This window comes from Equus asinus, chromosome 4, assembly GCF_041296235.1.
Source record: "Equus asinus isolate D_3611 breed Donkey chromosome 4, EquAss-T2T_v2, whole genome shotgun sequence".
Lineage (NCBI taxonomy): Eukaryota > Metazoa > Chordata > Mammalia > Perissodactyla > Equidae > Equus > Equus asinus.
Window position 1 is genome coordinate 125,935,963 of NC_091793.1, and position 22,606 is coordinate 125,958,568.

At 35.7% G+C, this 22,606-nt stretch overlaps 1 protein-coding gene across 1 annotated transcript in view; it reads right to left on the bottom strand.

Annotated features, from left to right (window-relative positions):
* COL5A2 (collagen type V alpha 2 chain) overlaps nucleotides 1-22,606 on the bottom strand; it is a 402,020-nt gene that overhangs the window by 366,283 nt on the left and 13,131 nt on the right. Inside the window, exon 2 of the mRNA XM_070508233.1 lies at nucleotides 14,304-14,407. The gene's annotated coding sequence lies outside the window, so the exon portion shown is untranslated. The remainder of the gene's footprint in view (nucleotides 1-14,303; nucleotides 14,408-22,606) is intronic.

Genomic DNA, 22,606 nt, shown 5'->3' on the forward strand with positions numbered 1-22,606 from the left:
ACTCTTTGATATCGGTCTTAGGAGCATCTTTTTGAATACCATGTCTACTCAGGCATGGGAAACAAAAGAAAAAATAAACAGATGGGACTGCATGAAATTGAAGAGCTTCTGCAAGGCAAAGGAAACCAGGACAGGAACAAAACAAAAAGACAACCCACCAACTGGGAGAAAATATTTGCAAATCATATATCCAACAAGGGGTTAATCTCCAAAATACATAAAGAACTCATACAACTCAACAACAAAAAAACAAACAACTCGATCAAAAAATGGGCAGAGGATATGAATAGACATTTTTCCAAAGAAGATGTACAGATGGCCAACAGGCACATGAAAAATGTTCAACATCACTAATCATTACAGAAACGCAGATCAAAACTACAATGAGATATCACCTTACACATGTTAGAATGACTATAATTACCAAGACAAAAAATAACTAATGTTGGAGAGGATGTGGAGAAAAGGGAATCCTCATAAACTTTTGGTGGGAATGAAAACTGGAGCAGCCACTATGGCAAACAGTATGGAAATTTCTCGAAAAGTTAAAAATAGAAATACCATATGAGGGGCCAGCCCGTGGCTGAGTGATTAAGTTCACGTGCTCTGCTTTGGCGGCCCAGGGTTTCACCAGTTTGGATCCTGGGCACGGACACGGCACCACTCATCAGGCCATGCTGAGGTGGCGTCCTATATAGCATAACTAGAGGCACTCACAACTAGAAATATACAACTATGTACTGGAGGGCTTTGGGGAGAAGAAGAAGGGGAAAAAAAGGAAGAAGATTGGCAACAGTTGTTAGCTCAGGTGCCAATCTTTAAAAAAAAATATCATATGATTCACCTATCCCACTACTGGGTATTTATCCAAAGAACTTGAAATCAACAATTCAAAGAGTTTTATGTACTCTTATGTTCATTGCAGCATTGTTCACAATAGCCAAGACATGGAAGCAACCCAAGTGCCCATCAACTGATGAATGGATAAAGACGTGGTATACATATATAATGCACTAGCACTCAGCTGTTAAAAAAAAAAAAAAGATGACAGTGTCCCATTTGCAACAACATGGACGGACCTTGAGGGTATGATGTTAAGTGAAATAAGTCAGACAGAGAAAGACAAACACCACATGATTTCACTCATATGTGGAAGATAAACAAACACATGGACAAAGTGAACAGATTAGTGGTTACCAGAGGGGAAGGGCATTGGTGGGTGAGTGAAAGGGGTAAAGAGGCAAATATATACGGTGATGGATAAAAGTTAGACTACTGGTGGTGAGCACGATGCAGGCCATACAGAAACTGATAAACAACAAATTACACCTGAAATGTCACAGTTATAACCCATTATGACCTCAATAAAATAATTTTAAAAAAGAAGCTATTGGCTAACTTCACAATTTTGCATGAAAAGTGACAGCTACATTTTTGTTGTTGTTTTCTTGGTATTTAGAATATACTATTTAAAAAGAACATATATAAAGCTTGTACTAGATGGGAATCAGGATATTTGAGTAAAAGTAGAAACCAAGACCTTTTTGGTCAGATACAGGAATCTTTATTACCAATTTCTCACTGGTATTAGCTTTACAAAACTTTATAAAGTTTAAGATATTTATAGTTTTTCTTTTGAGGAAGATTAGCCCTGAGCTAACATCCACCACCAATCCTCCTCTTTTTGCTGAGGAAGATTGGCCCTAAGCTAACATTCATGCCCATCTTCCTCTGTTTTTTATATGTGGGATGCTTGCCACAGATGGCTTGACAAGCGGTGCATAGGTCCATGCCCAGGATCCAAACTGGCGAACCCTGGGCTGCCACAGCAGAGCATGCAAACTTAACCACTGCACCACCAGGCTGGCCCCTAGAAATTTTCTTAATGGTACATGTACTAGAGGAAAAAGCTGAAGTGTGTGATCTCAGACAAATTATTTAACCTCTCTCATCCTCAGTTTGCTCCTTTCTACAATTTTCTTTCCTCAATTAAGTACCCCTCTAGGGTGCATGCAGTCAATTTGGAAACCACTAGGATAGTGGAGAGAAATAGACTTTGAAGACAGTTCAAATCCAAATTCAAATCCTGGCCCTGCCACTTCTGAGCATGAGCAAGTTAATTAGCTGATTTAAGATGTAGTTCCCCCATGGGACTAAAAATTCCCCTCTCATAAAAGTACCATTAAGAATAAGTAAGACAATTATTTAAGTGTCCTTAGTATAGCTCCTGATGTGTAGAAGGCACTCAGTAAACATTAGTAGCTCTCTTCCGTTTTAATTCAATTATTCAACAAACCTTTATTGACCAGTTATAAATACTGGTACTGGATGCTGGGGATACAAAACTGGCTAAGCCACTACGCTCCATTCAAGGATTTAATAGGAGAGACAGATGTATAAAAAAATATGAGCAATGCAGTGAGAATATTTCAATACTAGAGATTTACATACTCATTCAACTAGTATCATGTGAGCACTGGTATAAACCAGGCATTCCACATACTTTGTACTGGAGATTTAAAGGTAAAAAATCCCAGATGGGAATGCTTTCAATTATTGATTCTATTTCTTTAATATCTAGGAGGATTCACATTTTCTTTTTCATTCATGCCAATTTTGTTGAGTTTTGAGGAATTTGTTCATCTAAATTTCCAAATTTGTTTATACTATTACCTTGTCATCACTTTAGTGTCTGTAGGATCAGTGGCGATGTCCCCTTTTTAATCCCAATATTGGACATTTTTGCCTTCTTTCTCTTTTCCTTGATTAATCACACCAAAGGATTATCAATTTTATTAGTCTTTTTTAAGAATCTAATTTTGGCTCTTTTATTTTCTCAATTGCATATTTATTTTCCATTTTATTAATTTCTGCTCTTACGTTCTTTATGTCTTTTACTTTCTTTGAATTTAATTTGCTGTCTAATACTTTTGAGATGAATCACTGATTTTTAGCCCTTTTTCTGTGTTTATTCAACACCATGAGTTCATGTCTCAGTAGCGCTTTTAGCTGCATTCCACAAATTTTAATATGTCATATTTCCATTAGCATTCAGTTTGAAATGTTTTCTAATCTTTACGGCAATTCTTCTTTAAATTCATGGATTATTCATAATAGTATTTCTTAATTTCCAAACACTTGGAAAGCTTCTAGTTGGCATTTAGTCATTGATTTCTAGAATAATTCAACTGTGCTCAATGAACATATTGTGATGTTCGATGTTATGAAATGTATTGAGATTTGCTTTGTAGCCAAGCATGTGGCAAATATCTTATATATGTATTCTACAGTTTCTAGGTGTAGTTTTATATGTGTGTAAACAAATTTACATATTAGATAATGTTTGTTATTACTCAAATCTCCTATATTCTTCTATGTCTGCTCAATCTATCAGTTATTTATAGAAGTTATGCTAAAAATCTCTCACTTTAATTGTGGTTTTGTCCATGTTTGCATTAAGTACAATCAATGTTTGTTTTACATAGATTACAGTTATTTCATTAGATACACACAATTTTAAATTATTATATCTTCCTAAAAGATTGAATCTTTTATCGTTATGATTTACCTCTCCTTATAACTTATAATGCTTCTTGTTTTGTAGTCTAGTTTGTCTGATACTAGTTAAGTTACACCAATTTTCTTTTGGTTGCTATTTGCAGGATATATCTTCTTTAATCCTTTTTCATTCAATATTTCTGTATGCTTATATTTAACCTGTGAGGGTCAGAGCAGAGCATAGTTGGGATTTGTTTTTGTATCCAGTCTGACAATCTTTGCCTTTTAATTGGTGTATTTTATCTGTTTGCATTTAGTGCAATGACTGATCTCTTTTGGGGTAAGTCTTTCATATTAGTATTTGTTTTCTTTTCTTTCTTGCATTTTGGATTATGTAGTTTTTATTATTTTATTTTCTTCCTATTAGCTACTTAGTTATACATTTTTTTCACTATTAAAAGTTACTCTACAATTACCTTTCCTTAATTTTTTTAAGTCTAATAGTGTTTTTACCATTTCTTAAACAATGTAAGAACTTTAAATAATTGAACTGCATTTCTCCTTTCTCATATTTTCTGCTGTTTTGTTATGTGTTTTAAAAGCAGGGGCGTATTATTAGCATTGGTTAATGCAATACAAACCATTTGGATGTAGACATATATTTACTCTTTCCATAGAGTTTCATTTCTCTTTTCATTTTCATGCTTCCAGGTAGAATTATTTTCATTCTGCATAAAGTACTTCATTACTATTTCTTTTAGTACAGATCTTCTGGGGATAAATTCTTTCAGTCTTTATTTTATTTAAAATCTTTATTTTACCCTCCTTTTTAAAGGATGTATTTTGTAGAATAGAATTTTTGTGCCCAATATATATGATATATAATATTTTTTGCACTGTTATAATTCCAGTATCTTCTGCCTTTCACTGTTTCTGTCGAAAAGTCCTCTGTAAGACACTGTGGTTCACTTGGCAACAATAAATATCTTGTTCTGAATTTATGATTTTTTTTTTGCTATGATTTTCAGTTTTACTATGATTTGCCGGAATTAGTTTTTTTATTCATATTTATCCTGCTCAGAGTCCACAGCACTTCTTGAATATATGGCTTGACTTATTTAATCAGTTTTGGAAATTTCTCAGCCATAATCTCCTAAAATATTGCTTCTGCCCCATTCTCTTTCTTCTTCTGGAACTCTAACTACACATACGTCAGACCTTTGCACTTTGTCTTATACTTCTCTGGTATTCTTTCCTACATTTTTTATTTTTTTGTTTCTGTGTTTCTGCCTGAACACTTTCTTATTCTCTACCAAACTGCTAATTCTCTCTTTAGCTGTAACAAATACGCTGTTAAGCTATTCATTAAGTTCTTAATTTCAGATATTCATTTTGTATTCTATCATTTCTTTTGATTTTTTTTTTTTACAGTCAATAGTTTGCTGCCAAAATTCTTCCTCCTTGACTATTAATCATAGTTATTTTAAAGTCTGTGTTGGGTAACACCAGCACCTGGACCTCCTGAGCATGTATTTCTATGATGTTTGGTTTGGGTGAATTCTTTTCTTTCTGTATGAATGGATTAGGTTTTTATTGGGTGACAGACATTGCAGATTTTAAAAAATTGTAAAGGTAATTTGAGGATCTGGGTGGTATTATCTCCTTCCAGAGAATTTACTTTTGCTTTTGTCAAGCATTGCACTAAGAAAAGTCTGCTTTAATCCAATCAAGCAAAGTTTGCTTTAATCCAGTCACCAGCAGGCAAATTTAAAGTTTGCCTAATCCAATCAAGTAATTTGAAACTGACCTTCAGTTGCTGGCCTCCACGGCTAGTCTATTTCTGATTTATCCTTCCTCTGGGATGAAGCCTTGAGGGTCCCAACTGAAAAGATAGGCTATTGACCAGAAGCCGACCTCCCTGACAAATCCTCAGTTCCAATTTCTATACTTTCATCTCCACAATACTCAAGGAAGCTCTCCTCAGCTTCTCAGTCTTCCAAACACTGCTTTCACTTTTGAAATTTTCAGTTTCCTTGAGGGAGAAAATATCCCCTCCCCAAATGCTGGCCTCATTTTTGTTAGTTTCCCTCTTCCTTTAGATCTTGGCTTAAAAATACTTGGTAGCTATCTGATGCCTTCATATAGATGCTCTTTTCTTCTTAATGTTTTATCCAGATTTTATAATCACTCTCAACAGAAGAATTAGTTTTAAATAACTTGGTCAACCATTGGCGTTAATGCAAACTTTCTTTTTAATTTCATTTTTTAATCCATTGGCTTTTGGCTACTCTCTTCCTTCTATACTATGGCACTTAAATTTTCAATCTTAAAAAACATTTATAGCCACACCATTGGTGCATCCATACTAGGCTCAGGTAGCTCAGAATGTCCATATCAAGAATGCAATCTGAAAAAAAGAGAAGGAAAAGAAAATCCACGATCCCACAAAAATGCTCCAGCATCTAGGACATTCGGAAATGTTGACATCTTTCCAAGTTATCTCCCCTAGTTTTTTCTTTCTTAGCACATCCATTGTTTTGGGAATTCTGAGTTATTGGGCTTAAGTACTCTGGGGTTATGGTGGCCGGCAGAGCCAAGAGCTACCAATTACAGGTCTGATAGTGACTTGACACAGCCAAAAAAGCAGATATTTCCAGTTGAACTATCCCACCACTTACAAAAAATATCATTAACACTGGAATGAGTAGTGTGTTTCCCTTCATGGTCAACAACTATTGTTCAAGGGAAACAGAAAAACAGCCCTAGAAACACATGGCATAAGCATAAAGTAAGGTTTATTGAAAAGAAAACTTACAAGGTGAAAACAGCAGATTATACATGATACCCAAAGTGCTCATAATCCCACAGAGTAGAGTACCTGGGGTGGGCACAGCTAGATTCATCATGTGAAGTACCCAAGAAAGGAACCCTGCCCTTGTATCATTGTCAAGTGGTACAGGGGCAAGATAAACTTCAGGTGGACTCTGTAACAATGGGAGTTTCCTGGCTGAAGAAATGTTTGAAGAAAAGGGGAACCTCTGGAGCTCAGATAAGGTATTAGCAATACAGCAGGTATCAGTGAGAGACCTTGTTCTCACATTGAACAGGCATGCTCCTTCTGCTGAGCCAAGTTTTTGCCAAGCCACCAAAAGAGAAAAGAGAGAAAGAGCCACCGGGGAATCTCCAGGGCATATCAAGAGACAAGGTTTATCTTTTCCCAGTTTTAGCCCTAGTTCCACCATTACGAGTACTGTTTGAACTTAGACACTTAGCCCCACGGGTCTCAATCTCTTCATCAGTATACTTGGAGATGATGAGAGAGGTGAGACCTGATAAACTGAATTCCTCTGATATTAGGACACTGTTTTCTAATTCTCCAGAAAGTGTGTCCAGGCCCAAGCTTTGCATAACACAACTTGCTCTTCTCTAATCCACTTAGATCAGTGATTCTCAGACTTGGCCGCATTAGAATCATATAAGAAACTTTTTTTTTTTTACTACTACAAAATATGTCAAACATATATAAGTAATCATAATAGTACATTAACCCTCGTGTACCCATTACGTGACTTCATTAATTATCAGTATTTAGCCATTCTTGTTTTACCCATTTCTTCAGCCATTCCCCACTCCATCCCCACTCAATTATCATTATTCTTAACAGTTTTAAGGTAAAATTTACATACATTGAAGTGCAAAAATCTTAGAAGTAGAATTCTGATAAGTGGACACAACCATGTAATTCACATCCTACCACAAGACAGAATACTTCCACCTACTCAGAAACTTTCCTTATTTAGAACTGCTTTAGAATTTCATATCAATGGAATCATACAGTTCATATTATTTTCTGTCCAGCTTCTTTTGCTCAGCATAACATCTGTGGGATTCATCCATATATCAGTTTTCTATTCCTGTGTAACTTACCACAAATTTAGCAGCTTAAAACAATACAAGTCTATATTTCACAGTTTCTATGGGTCAGAAGTCCAGGTAGCATGGCTGGATTTTCTGCTCAGGGTCTCCTTGGCTGAAATCAAGCTGTCAGCTAGGGCTGCAAGTTCTCATCTGGGGCTCTAAGCTCACTAGTTGTTGTCAGAATCCATTTTCTTGTAATTGTAGAACTGAGGCCATTATTGTTCCTGCTAGTTGTTGGCTGGAGATCCTTTTCAGCTCCTACAGGCCACCTCAGGTTCCCTGCCACACGGCCCCCATAGGCAGTTCACAACACAAATGTCTGTTTTCTTCCAGGTCAGCTGGAGCATGTCTCTCTGATTTCTTTTCCTGTAACTGGCTAGAGAAAATTCTCTTCTTTTAAAGGACTCATTTGTTTAGGTGAGGTTCACCCATAATGATCTCTCTTTTGCCATGTAACATAAGAATCACATGAATGATATCTCATCATACTCACAGGTTCCACCCACACTCAAGGGAATTATACAGAAATGTGTACACACACAGGGGCAAAAATCTTGGGAGCCATCTAGGATCCTGCCTACCATCACTCATGTTGCTGAATGCTTGAGTAGTTCATCTTTTCTATTGCTGAGTAGAATTCCATTGTACGAATGTACTACAATGTGTTTAACCATTCTCCTACTGAAGGACACTTGGGCTACTATGACTATTTGCTGATGGTGAATAAAGCTGCCAAGAATATTCTTGCACAAGTCTTTGTGTGGCCATCCATTTTCAATTCTCTAAATAAATACCTACAAGTGGAATTGCTGAATCATGTAAGAACTGTATGTAGATCTTTATAAGAAACAAACTGTATTCCAAAGCAGTTGTACCATTTTACCTGCCCACTTGCAACGTATGAGATTTTCATTTGTTCCACAATTTCACAAATATTTAATATTATCAGTATCTAAGAAGATTTTAAAAACATGTTGCCCAGGATATAGCCCAGAATAATTAAATCAGAATCTCTGGCATTAGTATTTTTAAAGCTTTCCGGGTAATACCAGTATGAAGTCAAGGTTAAGAACCATTGTCCCAAGGATAATATAATCCATTTCTTCCTCCTTGTCCACAATTATGTCTAATTGATACAAGCTCCATAAGAGTAGTATACAACTTCAAAAGCAAGACTGAAAGCAAATTAGTAGACACAATAATTTGGGCAAAACAACTCTTTGGTCTAAAATAAATATCCCCAAATAGTGGGGGTGTTTTTTGGAATATTTATAACTTTGCTATAATTAACACTTTAGGTATCTTATAATATTTTCTACTTTTTCAGATGTTTGGAGGTATTCTAGCTTTTACTTTTACATAAATATATAAAAGTATGTATATATATATTTTGGTAAATTAATCCTGCTTTTTGCTATGTTAGTATAAAGTTGAAACAACCTAATTAATTAGTAGAGGTATAGAAGAAATAAAAATCTGTCTAATTATCTGCCATACAAGATATAATCACCATCTGTACTATTCCCTTGACCTCATGTAGAACAGAACCACGGTGGCAGGTAGTAATGAAGAGCACTCCAGGTAAATATTAACACATTCAATTAACCACATTATCCTGAGTTATCCAAGTATACTTATGAGTCTGGCAGGTGTTTTGATGTAATGAACTGTTTGAGAAAACATTGCAAATTATAATACATACGTGGTAAGGTTCTATTTTTGTAAAAATTCAGTAATATGCAAAATCTATACATATAAGGTATCTAAAGAGATGTAGTATTTCTGTTAATAATTAATAGTGTGTCTCAGATGGACTATGGGCATTCTTTACACTTTTCTTTTGTTAGATGTCTGGTTTTTCATTTATGAGCATGTATTGCCTTTTCTATTCAAAAGGAATTCTAAGAAAACAAATGTGGGACTTGGGTGTTCTACCTTTTTAAAAAATATTTTAATTTATTTTAAGTCAACTGCACTTGTTTTTCTTGTTTATGTTTTGTGCATAAGACTTAGGTGATTCACACTAATTTCATTACCAAATATTTACATTCTTCTAATTTTTTCCTAAGAGAGGCTGAATAAGGGCTCTGAAAATAGACTGTCTGGATACAAATATTGATTCTGCCAACTGCTACTTACATGATTTTGGATGAATTATTTAATATTTGTGTGCCCCAGTTTTCTCACCTATAAAATACTAACTATATCTACTTTATAGGGTAGCTGTGAGAAATCAATCAGATAATCTAGCGAAAGTACTTTGCTGGCATATAAGAGGTTCTCTATAAGTATTAGCCATTATTATCAATATAATTATTACTAACTGGAAAATATTAGGATTAACTGAATGATAAAAAGAAACACAAAAAAATGACATAGGATATCCATTTGCAATTTAACAGAGTTGAGTGTCACAGAACTTGCTTAAGATTATTGCACTCTACAGAACATTCTACATGTTGGCTACTGGGGAGGCACGCAGGCAATACAGGTCTAAAAGAACTAAGAGAAAAATACAAAGCAGAGGCATGTAACATAATACTGTGGTAAATCAAAAAAGACAAACTCTTGCACACAACTTATTTCACACTCACAGTGGAAAATGCACGTAGGATCAGATGGGTATCTATAAGCACGAACCCAATATAGAATCATAACACATTTCAGTCAAAAATCTCTGTTGTCTCAAGGTTCTTCTGACAACTTCTAAAGCCACTGCCAAAACTTAGTCAACATTTGTTATCCTGTAGGAACTATTTTTTGGACTAATGAATTATCTGTTGCATGATTTGAAATTCTTACTTCTTTTCAAAGCAATGAGTATGAATAGCTTAGTTTTTCCTGGAGTATTTGCAACCACTTCATAGAATGATTAAAGGAAAATATGTACACAACATACTTCAGCTAAAATCAAAGTATATTCACAAACAATAATTAATTTTCACATTTACAAATCCTAACATTAAATCTTTTAATAAATGAATAATAAGTTCAAAGTAACAGAAAATCCATCATCAATAATGTGTTGCAAATTGGCAATTTTTATTTCAATCTCATTTTAATTTTTATGCTATACTTCTAAAAATCAAGAATTCATACTATTTAAGATATATTTCTTCTAAAGTATTGTATTTTTTGGTACCAATATATTTCTCAAGTAAAACGAAGAGGTGGTAGACTCCATCTCTGAAATAATACCTTCTCAGACACTACTAAAAGTTGACTATGTTCAGAAACATCCAAGACCATCAAAAAGCAGATATTGTGGGGCCAGCTCCAGTGGCCTAGTGCTTAAGTTTGGCGCATTCCGCTTTGGCGGCCCAGGTTGGGTTCCTGGGCACAGACCTATACCATTTGTCTGTTAGTGGCCATGCTGTGGTGGTGGCTCTCATATAAAAAGAGGTAGATCGGCAGCAGAAGTTAGCTTAGGGTAAATCTTTCTCACAAAAAAAAAAAAGCATAGGGGCCGGCCACATGGCCGAGTGGTTAAGTTTGTGCACTCTGCTTCGGCAGCCCAGGGTTTCGCTGGTTCAGATCCTGGGCACAGACATGGCACCACTCATCAAGCCATGCTGAGGTGGCATCCCACATGCCACAACTAGCAGGACCCCCAATTAAAAATATACAGCTATGTACTGGGATGCTTTGGGGAGAAAAAGGAAAAAATAAAATCTTTAAAAAAAAATTGAATTGCTGCCTATATAAGTGATATTTATAGGGCAGAAATAAGCAAAAAAATATATATATATATTGGTAAAATCTAAAAGTTAGTTTTATAGTGCATATTTCCTGCCACAAATTATAATCTTATCCTTGTACTTCTCCTTAGTCTAAAATCAAGTTCTTCCCTCTCCCAAACTCTACCAAAAAAGGAGCTTCCTGAGGTCTTAGAAGAAAATTTCTATAGGAAAAAGTTCTGTAGCTAAACATGATTGACCCAGCTCTGACCTCTAACCCTAAGACCAGGAAAATTGTTTGAAAATTGGTTTAGACTAGATTACTTATATATTAAAAGCTACTTGCACATGATGTTATTCAAAGACAAGATGCCAGGAAACAGTATTAATTTGTTAATACAGCTTCTAAGGTGTGGGAAATTCATCAGTGATGATCCAAGATCCTAACACTGTTCAGACAAAAAGCCCATAGACAAATCATCACAAAAGCAAGAAAGATGGAGCTGTAAATTACAGTGGTTGAAGAAACTGGAAGGATCGCTTCCTATAAACTCAAAGAAAAGAATTCTAATTGGCTTGCCTGCTTCAACGCAAATATCTACTGATTATGTACTAATTTATACTGTCTGTGTTGGCCAAGTTCTGTCCAAGAAGGAAACGCATTTGAAAACTTGTTAATGGCTACACTATAAGAAGATGTTTTAAGATTGTATTAAATTTTCAAGAAAATGGTTAATGTTTTTCAACCATGTTTGGGTTATTTGCTTCAAGTAGGTGTTTAAACTCTCTCTCTGTAAAAGTTTTCTCATAAAGTGTTATCTAGTTAAAAAGGTAAATAGTTGCAGGAAGTGCATAATACGAAGAAAACGCAAAGTTTTTAAATCCTTTGCCTTGAGCCTGGAAAGTGTAAGAATAAGGAGGGGGTGGAGGAGAATGTTTATATCACTCAAAACATAGCCACAGCTGTTCTGTATCAAAGGAAAAGTTTTTAAAATGTGCTAAAAGCTGAGTTCAAAATACCTAAAAGAGGTTCACCACGCATTGAAAGTGATATCTACCTTCCTCAAAACTTAGTTTTCTACGATTATTTCACTTGGCATTGTTTTAATGTGACCATGATCGAACATTTTAATCACAAACGATAAGACTCTGCCTTTGAAAAATCCAAAATCTTCCATCAACTCAGCAGCTGTGTATGATTAAGAATGTAAATAGGCTCAAGAGACTGATTCCATTTCCAGGTCCTCTGTTTATGAATCACCTACCCAGAGACATAATTTTAATGAAAACAGAATTTCTTTCTAAAGCAACAAATAAATTAGCTTGCAGGAATATTACAGCAAGACAACACTTTTTTACTAGCACTGTTGTTCTGAACAAATGCAGGCTCCATTTTCTTTGCTTTAAGACATTTGTAACAGTTGACATGTAGTCAGGAAATGAGAGTTTTTCTGTTTTTCATTTTCTGGGAAAAGAAAAATATTAAGGTTGCCTTTCCAGTAATAGCAACTTAAACTCCAGATCTTGTGATGGCAGTTTAATGATCTTTCACTGAGGATGGATGCAGTATTTTTGATGGTGAGAAGTAGAAGCCATTACCTAAGGCTATTCAAACCAAAATTGGGTTGACTGGTTCTATTTGCCTGGCTACCCTTGACCTAGATTCGTGTGCTTGATTTACAGATCAAGATGAAACCCACTCTAATGTCTCGTGTTGTAAAAAACTGTGCTGTATTATTTAGCCAATTATTTAGCACATGGGACCCTTTCAAGTCAGATGGCCATTCTTCTTTCGAAGTAAAGGATAAAGGTAAGTGAATACAAATCTGAGTAAAAATAATACTAAGTTACCTGAAATAAGAGGCTATAGGTGAAGCTGAAGCTAATGGTAAGTTAATTCAGTCTCACAGACCTTAATATCCTGCCCATTGTACTATAAACTATAGTGCCTGAACATATGCACACTTTTGCTTTTTGCTTCTCAGATGGTGTGATGTTGAAAGAAAGGGCATAGACAGCACTATTATGTAAATAGAGTTGGTATACTACATTCAAATCAGACTCTTAAAAACACACGTGACTATCAAAACATCAAATTATGCACCTTAAATATATACAGTTTTTGTCAGTTAAACCTCAATAAAGCTGTTCGTTAAAAAAAATTCCATGAGTATTAATACTTAATACTGGTCTGAAGACCATAGGATATAAATCGTAAAAAGGGAAGCAACCCAGAGAATAAAACTCAGTGACTATGGTGACCTTTAATAGTTATTCTTTAAAGTGGAATATCATATAACTGCATCAAATCAACATGTATATCTTAAACCTACACAATGTTATACAGGCGGAGGCAGTCCTCCGTATCCACAAGTTCCCCATCTGCAGATTCAACCAACCACGCATCAAAAGGCTCACGATGCATGCATCTGTACTGAGCATGTACAGACCTTTTTTCTATGTCATTATTCCCCAAACAATACAGTATAACAACTATTTACATAACATTTACATTGTGTTAGGTATTATAAGTAATCTAGAGATGACTTAAAATATATAGGAGGATGTGCATAGGTTATATGCAAATAGTACGCTATTTTATACATGGGGCTTGAGTATCTGCAGATTTTGGTATCCATGCGGATCCTGGAATCCCCCACCCCCATATCAAGCGGTGACTGTATGTCAATTATATCTCAAAAATATAAATAAATAAGAATGTTTTAAATAAATAAACATATTGGAATATGACAAAAATTACAGTCACTGGCCCCAAAGCCTAGTGGTTAAGTTTGGTGTGCTCTGCTTTGGTGGCCTGGGTTTGGGTCCCAGGCACAGACCTACCCCACTGATCAGCAGCCATGCCATGGTGCTAACCCACATAAAAAAAAGTGGAAGGCAGGCCTGGATGTTAGCTCAGGGCCAATCTTCCTCAAGCAAAAAGAGGAAGATTGGCAACGGATGGTAGCTCAGGGCAAATCTTCCTCAGAAAAAAAAAAATACTACAAAATCATGATTTATATATACTAATTTATCTTTTTACCACCAGCTTTATTCTAGATTATCTTTCTAAACACCAGATAGAAGCCATACAAGAGACAGTCACCATCTCTACTATTCCCTCAATCTCATGTAGACCTAAACCACAGTGGCATGTAGTGATGAAAGGCACTCCAGGTAAATCATGACATAATCATTTAACCACATTACCCTGAGTTATCCAGGAATATTTGTGAATCTATCAGGTGTCTTGATGTAATTAACTGGATTATTTATTCAACTGGTCCTCTTGACTTTGGTTGTAGAAACCCAGCCTGGAAACAATCAAAGGAAAGTGAAATAACTGAAGGTGTCCATGGTCTGAGTACTTTACAAGTTTAATTTTTACGACTACCGTAGTCATTTACCTGAAAATCAGCACAAATACATTCCCTTATTTGAAGTTTTGTTTATAAAATTTTCACTTCATGGCATTTACTCTTGTTTAGTGATACACTTCTTTCTGAAAGTCATTGGTATTTGTTTCAGCAGAAAATTACACTCACAAAATGCACAGGACAGATTCTGCTCACAGAATTACAGAAATATCCTTACATTTTATTGATTTTTATAAATCAACTCAATGCTAGGACATATGCATCCTAGTCAGCCAGAAATACAAGTTTAATTGCTCAGTTAGCATTGTTCTACAGTATTGTGTAACGAGTTAATGAAACAAGAAAATTATCTTTAGTTTCTCCTTAATATTTTCTCTGAGAAGTCCTAGAAATGAGAGTTAGAGTCTACTCCTAACTAGGAGGTGAGGTGCAAAGTAATTGCAAAAATTCAGATTAAAACTACCACTTAATTCCTTAACAACCATTCACTTCCTCCTAAAAATAGAATTATCTTAATGTAAAAAATAAAAATACAGTCTTTATAACCTCTTTATAAGATTGAATTTACTTGTGACAAAATTATTAGCCAATTATTTTTTCAAGTGGCTTTCATAAATGAAGTTACTAAAGCTTTACTGTTTATTTATGAAATCACTCAAGCAGACTAGAAAACCTAAAGAATGTCATAATAGTTTTCTATCCACTCCCTAACTACAGTTTGATGGAAACTTTAAAATGGCAAGTAGAGCACTAAGAATCTGTTTGTTTTAGATTTACAATTTAGGCTAAAAAAATAAAGAGGGAGTTCAATGTAAGGCATCAAATAGAAGAGAGCAATATGAAAGCTTCCCTCTTAATTTAGAAGTATGTTTTCTTCTGACCTAATAGAAGAATGATGTATCAAATACTCCCAGGCCAAACTTCCAACAATATTTTTAAAAACATCCACGTGTCCCAACAAATAACACCATGTATTTCCATGTAACTGAGATCGTAGTGTCAAGACCAAAAGATGTATGATTTGAGAATAAAACAAATACTAAAACCAGAAGTAGGAAAATTTATTTTCATAAAACAGTATTATGTATCTAAAAAACAGAGAGCTACTGAAACACTTCCATCAGTGTCTAAAAGCTAGACAAAATAACACGAAATTTATTTTTTGAACCTAAGTTTCTCCACATACACTTTGAGCTTGGTTTTACTTTGTGAAGAAAATACTATCTAGATAATTAAATTATTTCTGTTACATTTAATATCCAGTTACAGTAAGCTGGCCATTAATAAAGGCCAAATTACCAATTACCAATTCAGCATTATAATTATACATCTATATTATAATTACAAAAATGCATAACATACATTTTTCACTAAAGCTTTGCTTCTTAATCTAGAAGCTAAATATCTGTGGACTTAAATGATTAAATATAAATATATTCAAAGAGGATTTTTTATGTTTATGTAACAAAGCAAAAATTATGTGAATATTACATGCAATTGCCTACATTTTTAGTCAACGGCTGTATTTTACTGATGTAGAAGGTAATTCACTAACTTTAAGAGCATCATCTATTATGATATCTAAAATTTTACTATGTAGAAAAAAGGTCATCTATTATCACCTTGATGTAACATAAATCAAAGTTTTATCATAAATCAAAACATGTATCAAAACTTTAAAACTATAACCACTAATTTTTAATTAAAGAAAGATTTTTCATTTATATTTCCAAACTCTTAGGCATGACTAAATCTAGTGTTACCCTTTCTTTCTATTCTCATCTATTCCTCCTCCCATGTGTCTGTAAGAAAACCATACTAGAGTCCTTCATGTTCCACAAACCCATCACACTAGTGCTCTTTCCATTCCGCTGCCTAGAGAAACTCCACCACTCAGAGAACTCCCCTCCATCATTCAACACCTAGCTCCATATTATCGCCTTTACCAAGTCCTCTTCAGTTCCCCAGAATTATGGGTTGGCTCTTCTGTGCTGCCAGAGATTTTTAATTTGTGCTTCTTTCTTAAATTATATTTAATATTCCTTAAGACCAGGATGTGTCTTAATCCTTTTTGAGCCTAGGGGAGTACCTGAGGTAGGCCCTTAACAAGTACTTTGAAAAAAGAAAAAGAAAGAGGGAGAGAAGAAAGAAAGAAGACAGAAAAGAAAGTAGCTAGACGTTACTTCTAATAACTCATCTTTTTTTCTGAAAATTACTGGAAGCACTAATTATGTGGTTAGAACTCTATAAACTGTCACCAACATAATCCAAATACTGGAAGACTTTCAAATATAGAACTTTCACATTTGGCACCACAGCAGTGAGAATAAATCAGCAGTGGTACATAGGTTTTGTAAAAACATATGCCTTTATTACTGTTCGTCTTTTGGAAAACAAAAGTTCAAAGTTATTATTTAAAAGATATCAGTAAGATCTAGTTTAGTTTTAAGAAAACTTGTATTATTAGAGTAAATAGCTTCCTAATTAAAGACTAGTTAAACAAAGCTTATAGGGAAGGAAAGAAAGCCATATGGTTATTAAGGAAGGAGTTTAAAGCAGAATCTAACATTTATTTGGGGCAACTGTTTCCCAGGAACGAATTGCTACACACTAATAGGGTCAAAGACACTAGATGGGTCTCCAGAGGCCCTTTTGTATTCAAAAGGGCTTTCAAAATAAAGTGGGGGTGGAAGAGGCTAGGGAACTGTTCCTTCGTGCACCAAATGCATTCTCGGAGTACTAACATCTGTTTCAGTTTACATACTTTAAGTATGACTTTACACATGAAATTAAACTTGGGCACCATGCCTAAGAAGACTGTCTGCAAGAGAACTACATGTGCCATCAACAGCTGGAGTTTGTATAGGTGCACATTGTACACAGCATGAAACGTTGTGAGCCACCAACGACACCAGTCTCAAAACCCAAATGTCAAAGAACGGCTCCTAATGCTCATGAAACTTTTATACTAGAGAGGGGGTAAGACAGAGGGAAGAGGAATCTGATTCCAAAATGATATGGAGGAGTTCTAGAATTTAAAAAGATGCTTTTGTAAATAAAGACAATTAAAGATGCAAAGATCTTTTTAAATTTCTTTATATTAAGAAATACCCACTCCATAATATTCCACCAGGATTACTTATTAGACATTTAAAATATATTTCAATGTGCCAGTAGAATAATTATAATTTCTGGTAGACTGAAGTATAATACAAAACCTGCAAAAAATAATGATGTACCTTTGCTGCCACCACGTGGTATATCTGTATTTTTGCAGTCATAATTTCTGTTTTTAAATAATTTTCATACATAGTTCTGAAGTCATCATCATCAGCTTGGACCTCTGGTATGCAAATACTATTAAAAGCTTTGGGGTCATAGGATCTGTCCTCAGATACTTTACATATTAATAAATCATAAACCAATAAATAGCAACTATGAACCCACAATGCAGGAAGTATTGCACGATATCTACAAGAACAACATATTATCTTGCCCTCAAAGAGCATACATCTCTTAACACCAAAACACAGAAAAAACCAGGATTTTTGTGAGATAACTCATGAGGTATTATATAATTAGATGGCAATGAGTGGTAAAGAAAACTTTAAGTGCTCTGAGCGGAAAGTAGGAAGATACGTGAGAATGTTCGTGAAAGAGAACTGAGGAGTTTGGGGGCTCTTGGAAAGGATTTAGATATGCAGAATGAAAACAAGAGGGCATTTCAGGTAGAAGTAACATTAAATAAAGGTACACGTCTAGAATCTCCGTGGAATGCCAGGGGGACTTCACCGACAGTGAAGTTCATAGAGGTGAGAAAAAGAAGATACATTAGAAAGACAAGTCAGGACAATTTGTGGAAGTCCTTTACTGCCAGGCAAAGCAGCATAGATTTCAGCCTACAGATCACGGGGAGTCATTGTTCAACATATCATGCATTTTTTTCCCTTTGTGGATATAATCCCTCTGCCACATGAATGTCTACAAGTTTATATGAAAATAATCTATTTCCCAAACTGAGAATAATCTAGCAGCTCAGATCCTCCAATCCCTCACCCTGAGTAAGTAATCTGAGATTACAATGGCCTGAAATCAAAATCAACCAGTAAATCATGGCCAAATCTCCAGGGGAAAAAATTAACAAATAAATATTAAAAAGGATGATGACTGGGTCCAAGGAGACGTGAAACCTTCTTCCTAATATTTTAATCTTCTGTTCTGATAGGATAGGTGTGCACTGTAGGGAAGGCGAAGAATTTTAAGAAAGAAGAAATTTAGGCTCATAGGCCCCTTTCACAGCAGAGTGTAATACAGTGTGTGCTGGGGAGGGGCAGTGTCAAGTGAAGGAATGAAGGACTGGGACAACTGCAAGGCGACACTTAGATGTCCAGGTAAAACTAAAAACTCCGGCATTGGGTCTATTTGCTCAAAATGGTTGATATAAAAATTTAAAAATAAAATAGAAAGCTTATTGTGGGTCATATATTATTGGGTGCCATATTGATTTGTTCTTAAAAATGAAGTCACAGAGCACCAAGAATAAACGATCCCCAGAGTGACGTTCAAATAACAGTTCCTCAATCTTCACATGTGTGAAACCATGGGAGAAACACACACAGCCTTCTCGAGAAAAAACAGAAATTCTCAAAGAAATATAGTAAAAAATCATCTTGTAAACGAAGACATTCTCTTAACATAATATGCACAGATGTTCCTGCTCACTAAAAAACAGCTCTTTACAGGAACATGCAAGGTAGCAATGGTTTCCCTTTATTCTCCTCCAGCTTTCAAAGCAGTTCCTGGGACCTAACAATGCCTTAGAATCTTTCCACTCGAGAGCCTTCCGCCCCTTAACAGCCACTCCTTAGCTACATGACACAGTAACGTTAGATATTATAGTCTTGTCTTTAATTCTTATATTTTGTAGATAAGTAAAACTCATAGGCAGAGCTTTCCCTGTATGATAGAAAAGCAACATAAAGATCTATCCAAATATTAGGATTAAAAACTAAGGATCAACAAAAACAAAGGAATGATATTCCCTTCCATTAATAAAAAGCATTGGCGGAATATAATGGAAAGAACTCTAAAGTGGGTTTATCTTGTTATTCTTGTTCTAGCCTCTTTAGATAAAAGCTTAATTAATTTTCAGTCTTTTTGCTTCTAATAAATGCCATTTAACGATATAAATTTTCCTCTGAATATTGCTTTCTTTGCAGTTCTGGTAAGTTAGTGCTCTCATCCTTTATTTCTAATAGTGCTATGTTTTATTTTGATTATATTTTAACTTCAGTTATTTGGGGAAAAAAATGTTTAATTTCCAAATGGATAATTTGGTTTTGTTTCCTTTATTGTTCTCTTGGAAATTATTTTGTTTTTAATTTCTAATTTTATTGAACTGTGGTCAGTAAATAGGGCCTGCATGATGTATGCTTTTGGGAATTTGTTTAAATAGTCTTTATGATCTAAATGATAGTCTGTTTTTGTGACTATTACAGTATGTGCTTGGGGGAAAAAGTATGATGTCTGTGGCTATGTATGTAAATTAGACCAATATGGCTAATTGTGTCATTGACATATGTTTACTTTGTCCATTCAATAAGTTGATTTGTGATGGCCAATTTCACCTTTAATTTCTATCAGTCTTTTTTTCGTAGTTTGAAGGTATTTTATTAAATCAAAAAAGGTTCAAGATTCATATCTTCTTAATGGAATGTATCTTTTAACAATATAAAAGTATCTCTTTGTTCCTTTAAAAGACTTTTTCCATAAATTATACTGATTCAAATATTGCTAAACTGGGGGGCCAGCCCCATGGCCAAGTGGTTAAGTTCACACGCTCTGCTTCAGCAGCCCAGGGTTTTGCTGGCTCGGATCCTGGGCGCAGTGAGGCGGCATCCCACATAGCACAACCAGAAGGACCTACAACTAGAATATACAACTATGTACTGGGGGGCTTTGGGGAAAAAAAGAAAAAAAAAAAGATTAGCAACAGATGTTAGCTCAGGTGCCAATCTTTAAAAATACATATTGCTAAACCTACATTTCTGTAGCGACTGGCCATGCTGTTACAAAGACAGAAAACCTATTCCTTCGGGCTTTCCTGTTCCAAGTCTCCATCAAGCCCAGCTATACTTCCTACAATTTGATTCCATAAGATTTCCCGAACTCCTTGTCCCTAACCCCTTTTCAATTAAGGACATTAATTGAGGACATTTCTGTTTTGTACAATAAAATGATCACTAAAACAATATTTTATAAGTAAACATTGTTTGCACTTTACAAGTAAACACCGTTTGCGTTTGTACTTTATTTTTTTAATTTATTTTTTAATGAGAAAGATTGGCCCTGAGCTAACATCCATGCCAATCTTCCTCTATTTTGTATGTGGGACGCTGCCACAGCATGGTTTGATGAGCGGTGTGTAGGTCTACGCCCAGGAATCAAACCAGCAAAACCCTGGGCCACTGAAGCGGAGCATGCAAAGTTTACTCGGCCACAGGGCCAGCCCCTCTTGTGATGTTTCTAAAGTATTAATATTCTTCACTTCAATATACAAACATGGTCCATCACAGACCTACTGAATTAGGATATTCTTCCCTGATCTCTCTTCTACTCACAAATAACCTCACCTTAAGAAACATAACTTGCAACTTTAGAATCCAAATTCTTGTGGCCTTCAGTTTCAGCTTCTGTATCCCACATTCCTACGTGGGAGAATCTGATTGGCTCCCTGGTTCAGATGTCCTCCCCAATTATCTGTGCCTTGGAGGAATCTCTCTGAGGCAGGAGTTTTATAGCTCCTCCCCATCTAGATGCAATTTATCAATCAGGGGTCATTTTACCAAAGGCAATATTGCCTGTAACACAGTTGACATTCTATCTTTATCTGGTTTCTAACAGAACAGAGATGGAACGTTAACTAAGGTCACATTCCTATGTAGAATAAGAAAGGATTTCATTAATCTTTTACCCACACTCTGCACAATGCGGTCTTCAATGTTCTTAACTGGCATTGACAGATTTGATTTGAAGTTGCTCTCAAACAAGTAAAACATGAGCTAAAGCGTAAGTGTAGTCAGGTGTATTCCTCACCCCTGAACTGTACCCACCTCGCTATCTCCTGTCCAGGGAACATATTGATTGCCCAGAAATATCCCAATGTGCACGGAACCCTTAAGTCCCATAGGAAAGGAATTTCTTCCTATCTACAAATGGATATTGAGATATAGATACTCACATAATGGAATGATTCAAAAGAAGGGGTGCGGAACAAAGAAAGCCAGACTGACAGGAAATTCTGCCGCACCTGAGAGAAAAGATCTCCAGGACCCATAAAGATTTTAGGGCCAGAGAGTCAGGAGAACAGTGGTTCCCAGTACCGTTTCAAGCTGTTCTTAACAGCACACCTACTGAGCCTTCAAAAGTGCTTGTGTAGTGAAATGAAAAGATTGCATTGCTACAAGCTCATATAATGCTGTCGGGGATTTCTAAAAAAACAGAAGACTCTTCTCTATTGGATGGAGAGACAAGAAAACATCAACAGAGCAGCAGTGACTAGAGCAGAGGGGCAGCTATAGTGCTGGCAGAGGCTCTGATAACACAATCTCAACACCTGTATATTGCCTTGACAAAAAGTAACCTCAACAGGAACATACAGGCTGGTGAGACCAGAACATTCCATAATGGGGAGGAAAACTTCTGGAAAAAAATAAGACCTCCTCTGTGACGATGTAGATTCAGACACTGTATTTTCCAAAGATGGCTACAACGTCTCCCATCCTAGTCACTTCTACAATGTGATGGTACCACTTCCCCTGGTTTTTTTGGGTTTTTTTTTTTTTTTTTGAGGAAGATTAGCCCTGAGCTAACTACTGCCAATCCTCCTCTCTTTATTGAGGAAGACTGGCCCTGAGCTAACATTCATGTCCATCTTCCTCTACTTTATACGTGGGATGCCTACCATAGCATGGCTTTTGCCAAGCGGTGCCATGTTGGCACCCGGGATCTGAATCAGCGAACCCCAGGCCTCCGAGAAGCAGAACGTGAGAACTTAACCGTTGAGCCACCTGGGCCAGCCCCAACTGCTTCCCCTGTTGAGAGGTGAGTCCATGTCCCCTTCACTTGAAACTGGGC